A 13726-nucleotide genomic window follows, 5' to 3' on the forward strand; every position below is an offset into this window, starting at 1 on the left:
GCCCCAAGTGCCTGAAATTCTGCACAGATGTGGAGAAACCAAAATATGAGGGAAGCGGGGAGGACAGGGGGGGAGGAGGAAGGGGGACAGGCTTTGTGTGGCAGGAAGGAAATTTTTCCCGTGCCCTGCTCCCTCCCTGTCCCTGCACACACAGCCGTGCTGTGTGCGCTGCACCATAGAGCTGGCTCCGTCTATGCACGTACAGGTTGCGCTGCACTGTATCGGTGCCTAACACGCTGTGTATAAATAGGGATATATGCAAATACCCACGACAGCCATTTTGTGTTCCCCTCGGGACCACAGTGCCGACCTCCAAAATGTAAGATACGAGCCTCCAAAGCTGCTTGAGATGAAGGAGCACACAGAGGATTGAGCCCAGCGTGCAGAGCAGGCACCCCAAGGAGACAGCTCGTGCCACGCCGTCACATTTGCAGCGCTCTGCGCCCCAGGCTCTGCTCTGCTTGGGGGAGCTCCACCAACAGGGCCGGCACCTGGGGTGGGCAGGGATGAAGAGGGATGGCCTCCTGAGGATGCACAGCCAGGCGCTGGGGCTTCAGCAGGCTCGGTCTGGGGATGGCACAGCGCTCTGGGACCAGCAGGGTCCTGTGCGGGCTGAGCCTTTCCTTCTGCTGGCTGCACAGCCACTCACACCCCTGTTAATCACGCAGGCCGCTGCAGACACCTCTCTAGCCACCTAGCACTGTTTGTCCCTTCCGTGATATGTATGCTACAGAGCAGCCATTTTAGAAATAGTGAGAAGCTTCCCAAAGCCTCTTACAGAGGCTGTTTTGAATCCCTCTACTTGCCAAACCAGGCGGATACCCTGGTGCCACAAACCTAATTGCTCAAGCTGCAGAGGGGCGGTATGAAAATACATTAAAATTCCAAATCAGTATTTAAAAGATCTTCAGTAGATAAATATGCCTTGACTTTGAAGGTCAGAGTATTGATCCATGTGGAGGCTAGAAGCACGTACTTTGAGCTGCACTTGTGATCTCCCCTTTGCTGTTATTATCATTATTGGCATTATTGTTGCAGTAGCGACACCTCAAGGACCTATTCGCGATCCAGCTGCCATTATGCTGGGGACGCGGAATTCAAATGGGGAGACGTGTGCTGAACACCACCTAATGTGCAACAAAACCACCCCGAAATGTGACAAAACAGGCACAGCAAATCCTTGTGAGGTGAGCTCTGTGCTGCTGCAGCCGGGCTGCTTGCACGGCCTCCTGTCCCTGGGACTGCAGCTGCAGGCGAGCACGTTCCTGCGTGGCAGAAATGCAGGAGCCCTGCCGGTAACCTCGCTCACGGGTTTCTGCCAGACGGGTTTCTGCAGGGGCAGCGTGAATTCCTGGGAACTGGGTGGTTGTTCGGGCAGCTACCTATGGATCGCGTTTCTCTAGCAGCCCCGGTTAACCTGAATTCACCCAGGGAAAGCGAGCTTGGGTGTGCCCCCGTGTTCTGCAAATGCACTCCACAAATCCAGCTCGGATAGCATGGCTGGAGAAAACTGGGGAAAGGCACACTGTGGTGTTACACAGGTCACTTACTTCAGACATGGAAGTGATTACCAGAAACTGGGGTGGGGGCAAGTAATCTTAAAGAAATAAATCAACCCTCTCCCTCGCCGTAATTCCTTGGCGATAGCTTTCCAGTGGGATAAAGCTGTCGGTTTTTTACTCCGCAGGGAGATACCAGAGTCTAACACTGCATTGATTCAGGTCTGATTCTTGCCTCACTGCAGTCTTAGGCCAGGTAAATTCTGCTTGGTGAGAGATATTAATATTCTTTTCCAGACTGCTCTTCCAAGGAACGAAAGCTGAGGCGATTCTGCTACCTAGACACCTCTCCCTTGACACCTTTTTAACCCTGTGATGAGTTGCAGTCCAATTTGCAGCATTCATGAAATCTCAGGCAAAATCTCAGGTAATACATTTCATGAAAAGGAATGGCCGGATAAACTGGTGCAACCCAAATTAGTGCCTGCACGGAGGGGCAGGAGGGCAGACATCCGCAGTGTTACAGGCTGGTTGCAGGCAGCTGACCAGCCCGCCTGCACTGGTGCCCAGCCAGCACACAGGCAGCTCACATACGTGCAGTTTCCTACCCAAATGGGGTGTTACAGAGGTGTACAGGTAACAGGGCTACTGTCCAGTTTTGGGAGAAGTCTCTGGGAAATCAAGCACCACTTGCTTATGGAAGATCCTTTTGTCAGTGGCACCTTCCTGACAATTACTGCAGGAAGGGGAAGGAAAAGCTGTATGTAAATGTTTTGAGCACATGGCTCTACAGTTAATGAACACGATAGCAATATAATACACGTACCCATGTGTCTGCTCATACCTCACATTTCTGCTAACCCTCTAGGGTACCGGCAGCAGAAGTTCACAAAAACAAAGCAAAGGTCATGATGCTGACAGGGTATCTTTATTGCTAGACAACTCCCCAACCCACCCGTGATAAATTAAGGCCCTTATTCCTGCTTAACCCATAACCTTTGTAGTAGACCCTGAAGGTCATCCATTTCAAGTTTTCCAACCTGGGGCTGGGGGCAGGTAAGAGATCCTCATTCAAAGGTCCCTTTCCTTCCTGCCTGACGTACAAAGCAGTTCAGATGGCCTCAGCGGTGCATCCGTACCCCCCACAGCACAGGCACGCAGAACACTTGCACAAACGCAGGGCGGCGGAGCTAAAGCTGGTAGTTTACATGCGACACATGCCCAGACGTGTTCCCTCCCGGTGGCGCCCCCTCCCCCTTGCGCTTTACACATTATAGAAGAATTTTATTCTGTAGTATGCTCTGAGGAAGGCGGCATTTTGCCAGATTTCAAAATGGCCTCATTTATCACCTAAATCCCCTATGAAAGCTAGGGAATAAGGTTTGTAAAACAGCTCAGATTAATGAGGCTGCATCTACATCTTAATAGCTTTTGTGTGTGCACAGTACTTGTACATGCATTCGTGCGCAATGTGTATTTCTGTGCTTCATGGGCTCCACTTACTCCTCTTACCTGGTGTATCTGCATGTGCTCGTGTTTCTCTCTCCTTCTGTTTTCTGTGCGCAGCACATAAAACCTCCTTCTGTGTCTGTAACTGCTCATGCCACACACAAGTGAAATCCTCCCTGTGAGTATCTCTGGTTTTGCAAATGCATCCTGTGTACGGCATCTATGTACGCCTGAGTTTTGGTATCAGGATCGGCTGGTACGCTTGTCTGTGAGTTAAAACCACCACTTCGGTGCTGGCTCCTCAGGCAACGGAGGCCCATATTTCAGCCCTGTGCTGGGGGAATTTCATTTTGCTGCTATATATAAGAATTCTGGTGAAGTAATTAACAGGAGCCTCCAGAGGCCCGGTTATGAAAACAAGGCTCCACGTGCCTGCTTCAGAGGAGCCTTGTACTCCTTGCAAACTCCTCCAGGCAAGGAAGATATTGCAGCTGCAAAGGGAAACAACGTAGGGCAGGGAATGGCGAGCACCGAGGTCAGTTTCTCAGTCCTTGAAAACAGCTTTAGCAGAAAGCTGGAAAACGCAGCAAATTAGAAAACGAGGTTCCAGATGGGATCGCAAAAGAAAAGGGCATCAGCTCCATCTACAGTGATTAATTTTTAAATTACATGCCAAAAAACCCTCAAAAAGCATTTGACCTATATCAGTCTAGTGGCCCTGATCATCTCTTATGTGGGACATGGGGAATACTTGGAAATTCCCCTCACAGAGTTTCCCCTATGGTTCTTTCTTTGCAGCTTCTCCCTGGATTTCTTTTTTCCTTTCCGTACCGATTTCTCCTTCCATCCCTCTGACGAGGAACCGCTGCTGCTGCTCCTTCCCTCCCCTCTCCCTCCCCCTTGTCTGCTGTCAGCCATTTCACTTGGCTTTTTCTGCTCTTGCATTCACCAGAGCTGAATTCAGTGACAGCCCCTTGGCAATTTCCCTTTGCTGGTGACTCAGGTAATTGGATCTGGTGCCTTGGGGAGCTGCCAGGCATGATGTCACAGCTCTGCAGAAAAAAATACCCTATGTAATTGCTTGATACACTAGCTAATGTCTCATCCCGGTGGAGGGAGGAACTCGGAGTTTGGGGGTTGCCAAGATTTCTGAGACTCAGGGCTCTGTGGTTGAGGTGAATAAAGAATTATCTTCGTTTCTTGCTTACACAGGCTCTTGCTTGTTTACTACGTGCTCATTAACTGCCCCCTGAGCAGGGAGTCCGAGGGTTCATAACAAATACCGCAGTCCCTTTATGAAAAGGGAAGGACTGCGAACCCTTCATTAAACAAAAGAAAATGAGAATGGAACATCAATATAGCACAAGAACGAACAGCTCCACATACGATGGTGTAACCCTGCATCGGGGACTATTCTGACCTTTTAAGACATTTCCCCGCTAGCATTTGAATGCACTCGGATACCTCAGTTCTTCCAGGCCAGCAGGAAGACCTCTCTCTTATCCTAGTTGCAAGGAGCGGATCTGGAGGACAGGCATGGGATCAGAAGGGGTCAGAGTTAGTCTCAGGGTAGACATCAGAGTGTGTCTGAAATCCATTAAGTGAAGCAGCAAGATGAGAATGAGCTAATGGATGATTCTTGCTAATACACTAATAAAATGGAACTTAAGATTTCTGGCTCATCCCTGCACTGCCCCATCTTGCTTGGAAAAGAAACTCTCTGGAGTTTAGTATTCAGATGAAATTGACTGTTCCAAGTTCTGCTTTTCAGATGTTTTATGTTGATCTTCCTTCTTTTGTAGACTGAAGGGAGTCCAGCCAGGAAGGATCTGGCAGGGTGAGATGTTTGGGCCTCAGCTCTCTTCCCACAGTTCATCTGCAAAGCAAAAGGCTGAACCCGTCGCTAGAGGTACTGATTGCTTTGCCAAGAGGAGGGGATGGGACTATGAGAATTCAGAGAGGAAACCTTTGATTGTCTTCATTGCATGAAACATTTTCCCCAAGCAAAATTGGGACCTGGATGCGACAAAGTACTTGCAAATGTTTCAAAAGACCTCACAAGAAAATGGAAGCTTAGTGGCAGATCTGACCTGTTCTGGAACTCCAAGGCAAACAGATGGGTTTGCTGCAATAGCGCTTTTGTCCTCTCCACTGCTGCAGCTGAAGTGATGTTGAGTAACCTGGAAAACTCAGCAAATCCTCAGGAATAATCAATCATTTTTAGGTAGGTCACATGCTCCCGCTAGAAGAGATCAGTCCCGACTTTCCACCGTGCTCTGTCCAACTCCGCAGATGATAATAACCATACCACTGAGCTGGTTCTCACACAAGCACAAATATCACATTTCTGAGCTCTCTGTTGAAGCTGTTTGTTTAGGCAGGTCACCAAAAGCTGGGTTAGCTCTCCTGCTGTATTCTCCAACACCCTTGTGTTTCTAATCCTGTCTGCCCAGGCCATCCCCTGGCCTCCTGTGGCCTCAGTGAGGGGATGAAGTTTCCAACTTTGCTGCTTTAGTCCAACCCTCGCAGAGCGACTGTTTTAGTTTTCCCTTTAGATATTAGACCCATGCAGTACATAGGCTGTTCTGGGTGGCTTGGAAATGATTCTGACTGAGCCTGGAATAAGGGCCGGGGGGGTCAGTTCCCATTTTTTCAGACTCTTACCTCCTCACAGTCTGCCTCCCAGCATCACTGTGGTGTAAGGGAATCTAAACAGTATCACAGCTGCAGAAATCTCCCAGGATGATGGTATCATTCTGCTTCTAGAGAAAGTGTTAGGGGTCTTGCCGGGGAGAAGAGGCCAGCTATGTCGAGCCTCTCTTTAGGACCTCAGATAACCACAGTGTCTTTAGCTGGCTTGTCCCAGTGACTCCTCTGAGCCCCCAGCAGCATGGCTGGTGTCAGCAGGACGCAGGTCAGCTACCTACCGGGTTTGTTAGGTAAGAGGCTTTTCAACAGCTGAGGGACCAGCCTTAGAATGACTTTGAAAAGGAAACAAGGGGGAAAAAGGCAAATAATCTCATTCTCACTCATTCTCATTGCAGTTACTATTTTCATGACTTCTGCTGTTAGGGAAACAAGGCATAAACGGAGAAGCGATGTGCTCAGGTTCTGGGGAATATCTCTCGGTCCCTCATGTCTGCACAAGGAGCTCATGCCATTTCTGTCAACGTTTCCAGGACTGATATACAACTTTTCCTGGTTGTGCATCCAAACCCAATACACTGACATGTATGATTTATGACTCAGTTCACGAATCCATTGTTTTATCCTCTCAGATTTCTTACTTGGCTCTCCTGAGATGCTCAGGTTAGTCATTCATATTTTAAAAGATCTCTTGCTTCTGATTTTTCTTCTTTAAATCTCCAATCAACCAACAGAAGCTGTGTATGGATATAAGGCCTTCACAGCTAAAGTGACCCATGAAAAATCCATTTATTTATCACTGTAAAAAACACTGCTGTGTCATGACAGGGCAGCAGCATAGCAGAGAAATTTGGATGCCCTGTTGTGGAGTACTGAGAAGAGTGGAGCACTCAAGGGAATACAAGCTAGTTCCTATGGAAGGAGCGGATCCAAAGGCAGCCTTGCCAACTGCCCTCAGAATCATCTTAGGAGTCTCCAGTCTGCCAGTCTGAAGGCAGGGTCAGCATACAGGTGGGGGCACAGAGATCAAACCACCAGATAGCCAAAAAAACAACCTGGCTACATACTTAGCCCTAGGGCAAAGAACAATTGCAGCAGCGACTGCCTCGGCAAGCCCAGAGATCAAAGAACAAAGCATTATTAATTACTGCCATTATAATCATTAGCAAAGTACCCAGTAGTCCTGGTCATGGACCAGTACCCCACCATCTTAGCCAGTGTGCAAACACAGATGAAAAGAATGGGCCCTGCCCAGGGAATGCGGAGCTTAAATATTAAACATGAGATGGCAACAATGGGAATGGAAGGAACAAAGAAGCAAGAGTGTCACAGGCAAAGGAATCCAGACCAATTGCTGTGTATCACCAGGGCAGCTACTGAATTATCTGGCAACAGCCAGGGTTGCCTAAATATCTTTACTGAGGTGGTTCATACAAGTGCTACATATCCGCGGGCTGTCTTTTGAAGCATACCAGCCAAAGACACATTTAAGTTATTCAAAGAGAGTTCTCCACCTGGAAAAAGGGCTAGTTAATGTCTGGACAGTGCAGGCACCCTGCAATGCCCTTGCCACAGCTCCCAGCAAGTTTCCTGCTCTAACGCTGCCCAGGCCAGCAGAGGCTACACACAATTCCTCCCCGCTGACTGGGGTGAAACACGTTATTTGCTCTCAGAGTAGCCCCCATCGTTCCCATGTTCCAAAAGTCACACCATACCTGGCACTACTTGCTCTCCAAGGAGCGACTGAAGACTGAATAAACTAGAAATCAGACATTTGAAATTAAAATAATTCAGTTGGAAGGGACCTCCAAAGATCATCCACTCCAGCTGCCTGACCACATCAGGGCTGACCAGAAGTTAAAGCAGATTACTGAGGGCATTCTCCAAATGAACACTGACGGGTGTGGAGCATCAACCACCTCTAGGCAGCCTGTCCCAGTGTTTGAACACCCTCATGGTAAATAAATGTTTCCCGATGTCCAGTCTGAAGCTCCTCTGGCACAGCTGGGTGCTTTTCTGTTTGTTCTGTTGGTGGCCAGGGAGAACTCTACAGCCTCCGATGGCCCCAGAACTGGTCTGAGGCTGTATCACCAGTGGAGAGGGTGATGCCTCAAACACAGTGAGACTTACCCCAAGCCACACAGCCAGCAGTGGCACTGGAACTTGAAATCAAAAACGACACAACCCAACAACGTTGGGTCTTCTGGCACTGGGCAGAGTTCTCCTGCTCTCATGTGATTCCCTTCTAACCACATCTGTGCAGAAGTCCTGCTTAAAGCTTCCTTTTAATCCTTCTGATCTCTCAATATTCTTATCTTGTATGGCAAATTTATATTTTGCTCACTTTCCCAGTGCTCTAACAACCTCCTCCCTCAGACAGTGATTTCTTTCGTCTTTAAGAAGAGGCTCCAGCCACTTCTTGGAAATCTCTTTATCTTATATATCTCTGTATCAGGTCATTGGAGAAAGTCTATTCCTCAGTATCTGAACACCTCTTAATCTTTAAAGTACTTATGATGACGATACTCTATGAAGTATGCAAATTTTACACTCCCCATTTTACAGCCAGAAAGTGGAAACACAGAGGGACTGACCATAATGTTGCCTTAGCTGAGCATTCATGCTCCAAAAGTTAAGGATTGAAATAATGAGACATTTTTAAACACTAACATTGCTGTTGGTTTTCTCAGTTGGGTTTCTGAAATTGTTTGGGGGTCAGGTTTTTTCCCCAGCTTTTATCTGCTGTCATGAGGATATAAGTGTGTTCATTTAATGAATCCTGAAAGTCTCACGACTCCAGGATCAATGGCTTGAAGACCTGCACAAAAAAGAGACTATACTGTGCCTTCCAACATGACCGCAAGGAGATATCCCAACAGCAGTGAGGAGTGCTACCGTCTTGGTAGCTCCCTCCACACAGTGGCCCAAAAGGAACCAGATTTATTTAATAAGAGAAATGCTGATTTGCATGATACTGCTTTTTTTTTTTTTTTAATCAAATGCTCATGTGCTCTCCCTAAATACAATCTCCACTTGGCACTGCTAGAAGCAGAATAATTAAGTTAGCTAGACCATTGGTCTGACCCAGTAGGACACTGCCTATACTCTTATATAGTTTGGGAAACCAGTAAAATCCCTTATATGTATTAAATCCATTGCTACTGGATTTGTTTAACACAGGGAACTTCAAATCCAGATGAAAGGATACGTCATTTTTGGTCATAACACAGGCACTGCATGGTGTGTAATGAATACAGACCACAAGTCTGCAGCCAGTCTCCATCTGAATGGTCCCAAATGAAGGGCCATATGATTTCCCTCTCTTAGTCAAAGGCTGCAGGCTCTGTCCCTAAGTGATTAACTGTCATGCCTGGACACCAAACTACCTCAGCAGTAGTGTGTAGATCTCTGTATCTGAGTCAGTTTATGGGATAAAAATCAAAGCTGGATGCCTAGATAAAGAAGTATTTAGAGCCCACATGGTCATATGAGTTCAAATGATTGTGCATCTCTGGGAACAAGACTATTAAAAAAAGGAATGAGGAACTTTCTGAGGCTGGCAAGCACCTCAGCTGACTAACATCAAAAGATGAAATAAACTGCTCACCTAAAGCACTTCAGAGTCAAAGAAACAGAATGGCACCCCGAAGGACATTTCATCCCAAGGCATTTCACCCCACCTATCTCAGAAAGTAGCTTAGAAACAGGCAAACTGCCCTCAGCACACACTACAGAAGATGCCTAGGTGACAAATTTACATAAGGTCCTAGGGTTAGGAAAGCTGATGCCAGGTGAGGTGTATGCCACTCTGAATTTTTAATTTTGATTTCTGTTTAATAAACTTCAAAATACCACAAAAGTCCAGCACACAGGAGAAAATAACCCTGTGTGGGCGAATGTTTACAAGGCTAGATGGCGTGCTATGTGGCTGCTTAGCCTCACGTTAGTTCTGGGCAAACTGGGAATCAGTCAGTGAAATATGAAAAGATGGTGGCACGATTGATACCAAACAACACGACATTGTGGAATGTCTCATCTAAGAACCTTAACATTGTTCTTGATGAGCTTACAGATATGGTTGATAAAGTAACTGGTACTGATATTACATACTTTGGTCTCTGTAAGGTAGCTGACTTTGTCCTTTCTGGCATAAGATAAAAAATAGCACTACACAAATCAATGTTGCCCTCACCAAACAAATTCCCACTCAACTGATATAACATTAAAAAAGTAATGGTTAATACAGAATCAACATCTTATGTAAGTTATCCGACTGAGCACCTAAGAAATCTGTTTTGGGCATAATACTACTCAATATCTCTATCAATTAACTAAAAGAAAAACAGAGAATCAATGTGTGTGACAGAAGAATCGGCAGAGAAGTAAATAACAATGGGACATGGTAGCTCCATCTGGAGAGCTTGGTAAGGTGGGCTTCTCTGAGTAGGTGTCTGGCTACAGTCATGTGCAAAGTCATCTATCTAGCACAAGAACTTCCAGAATGGGACAGTCTCCAGGAATGCAGGGACCTGGAAAAATATTTAGAGATTACGAGAGGTAACCAAATACACACATTTCAGGAAGGATGTTGATCAGCTGGAAAGATTTCTGAAGCATAACACAGGAATGACGTGAGAGCTGTAAAACACATTCCTCTAGGACAGATTGGGATGGTTAATGTATTTATTTGGGGTAACTTGATTGCAGTCTCTAAGGGGGCATATAGGAAAGTTTTGATGGTACTTGACTATATCATTTGTAAGAAAAAGGCATAACAATATTTGGAGTTTTGAATCAGGCACTAGGCAGGTTTAGATAAAAACACAAAAAGACTTTTAACAACAGTGAGATCAATTTTCTTGTCTAGGCTGCAGCAGATTTTCTGCCGTCCTTTAACTCGAGAGAACTTAAAAATAAGCTTTCCCTCAACCCTGGATTATCTGTTGCATGACTGACCCGGGAACACCTGGTGAGGATCAATGGTTTGTGATACACACAGCACAAAATGTCCTCTGAAATCTTCATTTTCTTCAGCTGGCCAGTAGTGGGACAGTAGTTAGTGCTACAGGACTTGGGGAACATGTGTCCTCATGCTGCCAACTCACTAAACTAGGAGTAAACAGACTAGGAGTAAAACAGTCAGAAAACAGACTGATTTCCCCTTCCCTTCTTGGGCTTCACCACACAGCCTCTGCCAAGCCTGATGAAGCGCTACCTATCTTGAACCACAACCCCAACCCAGCTGCCATGGACGTGATGGGCGTACACAGCAGAGCAACACCCAGCCCATTCCCTTCCCTGCGCTGGCTGGTCGGAGCTGGCAGTTATGTGCATCAGGAAAGTCACTCAGACCAACTCCGTGTTCAGCAGAGAGAAAAAAAATTAAGAATGTTTCTGCGTCTTTCAACGAGAGTTTCTGGGGTAAGCAAATAATGACCCATATCTTAGGGCTGAGCATTACCCTTTCATAGCCATGCCCCACACCAAAGGCACCTTACATCTTTGTCCAGAGGTGCAGACGTGCTTTAGGATCCTTTAGATCACAGATATTGACCATAGTCATCTGAGATATGGCGTTCTACTTTAATACATCAACAGCTACTTTGGTAGCAAGAGGCACAGCTCCCATCTACCTCAAGCACCCGTGCCAGAAGCAGGCCCCGCATGCCCCTCACTGCCCCGTTTGGCCAGGGAGCAGGGTGCCAGAAGTGCAAAGGCTTGGGGCTTTCTCACAGCCACGACTTGTGCCCTTCCCTTACTTGTTGGGATGATAACACAGTGACAGCTGCCCCATGGAGTCACAGAGAAGCTATTTAGGAGGGAAAACAATAAAATCGCTATATAGGAATGCATCGAGCACTTGAAAGTAACTCTGCATGTTTGTGTGTCTACTTGCTTTTAAGGGTGTTAGCATTTCTTTCCTTGTGTCCAGGGGAAAATATTTGCATATACTTGTGTATCTCTCTTTTCTCTCTGCATACCCAATGAGCACATGACATGAAGTGTGTGCGTGTGTGTGTATGCAGGGATTTCTTCTGCTCCTTTTATATTTTATAGAAGCTGACTGTGACAGCTGTGACTGCTGATTTGAAATGACCCCAAGTCAGGCACCGAGCAGCCCTTTGAAATAAATTCATCGTTGCATTATTCTGATTCTGGGATTTGATATGGGTTGCTTTTTTTTAAGTTGTTATTGCTGTCGATGTCGCAAGCTCCAGCACACACACTTCAGTTTAGTCTCCGCTGTCAGTGTGACACATGCCACTCAAAATGATAAGTTTGTGGCTACACGTTTTGCCAACAAGAACTGGAACACACACCAAGGCAAGAATCAATCTTTCATCCCTAAGACTGGCTGCAGCAGAAAACCTGATAGCTGCTGCTTCAAGAGTGCTTAATCCCTTTTCCCCTGAAAACTTTCTTGACCCATCTTCCCTTCAGCTGCGCAGACTCCTGTCTTATCTTTGTGTCTCCTGATATGCACAAAGGTCAGATTAAAAATCTGGTGCCACAGACAACAATATATTTCCTCCTCCAGAAATATTATATTTGCATATCAGTTCCTACATATAATGTATTAAACATTTTCTTGAACATCTTTCTTTCCACAGTGTTGGAAAGGCAAAGCTTGATGCACAAATCTCAGCACAGTAGCTGCACAAAAGTGGGCAGCTCAGGAATTTGGAAGCCCAAGCAGGGCTCCGTCCTGACCCCATCCACATGAAAGTAGGAGAAAGTCACCTCTGGTCAGTGGAGGAGAGGGGCTACATCGTCTTGAGAGACAAATCAACTGCCCCAGCTTAACCTGTTCATGTATACCTGCACTAAGATAGTAAGAAATGTTATGTAGGGCTATTGAAAAGAAAACAGCCTTACAGAACTGCTGCTTAATAAGAACATCAAGCAGAAAAATCTCATCTCGGTCAAATAGTTAAGTAAATAGAAGGTAAAGATTGTAGGGCTGGAAGGACTCTAAGAAATTGCTCTTGTTCTAAAGCAGTATATCTTAACAAATATAGAGCTCTGTCTGATCTATGCTGAAAAAAAAAAGAAAGAAAGAAAAGGATGCTGCTTGCCTTTACTGACTCAGTTTTTGGCCATTTCTCTGTTAATCAGAACCTTCCAAATTCTCGTCTTTGAATAGGACCAGCACAGACCTGCATGGAGGCTCCTTTTGAAATGCTAGCCACCCATCCGACAGCAAACTGCTTACTGAGAACTCCTCCTTAAAAATGTATTTTCCACAAATTATGCTCCTATTTCATAATGATTTAATTTACATTGCTTTCCTGCCATATGCCTAGACGAAGGTCAGATGAGACATTGTTGAAATCCTACAGAAATCCAGACATAAACACCTATTATTTTGCCATTCACTGTTAGGCAGTTACATTGTCATAAAAGGATTTAAATTGCTTTGACATTATTTGTTCTTAACAAATGAACTCAGGCTGTCCTAGATTACCTTGATACCCTCTAGGTGCTCATGAATTGATTATTTGATAATTTATTCTGGTATTCTTTCAGATACTCAAGCTCTCTGACTTGCTTACAATGTCAAAGGCAGCTTTTGCCCCTTTTTAAGCTGGGTGCTTCCCTGCCCTCTATTAATTCTCTTTAACCTCTTCACGCATGTATATACCGAGCAAGTGATTAAGCACTTTGCTCAGCAGTGATGCTGCGATCAACCAGTATCTCATACTCCACTCTGAGGCATCCCTTGTCAATTCACTCCTGACGTAGAGGCCTTTTGTGTATTACTGAGTGCCGTGAATTGCCATGCCTTCTGAAACAGCTTTTGCTCATTTATTTCAGAACAATAGTTAAGATTTAGTTTCTTATTTCACTTCTTCAGAGCATACAGCTTACAGACTCGATTTCACTACTTCAAAGTGCTCTCTAAGTGTAGTGCAATATAGCCTGTGAAACTAGATCTTGCTAACATGAAAATTCACCAAAGCATTTTTTCAGTCGAATCCCTGACGAGGAATGGGGACGCACCACGATTCTGCAAATCTTCATCAGACTTCATGTACGGAACAGGGGAAGAAGTTTGAGGTGGATTCTAACACGGTATAGCAAAAATAAAAACAGGTGGTCCTACCATAGTTGAAACAAAATCCACTAATAGT

This window comes from Anser anser, assembly GCF_964211835.1.
Source record: "Anser anser genome assembly, chromosome: 5".
In the NCBI taxonomy this organism is placed as follows: Eukaryota; Metazoa; Chordata; class Aves; order Anseriformes; family Anatidae; genus Anser; species Anser anser.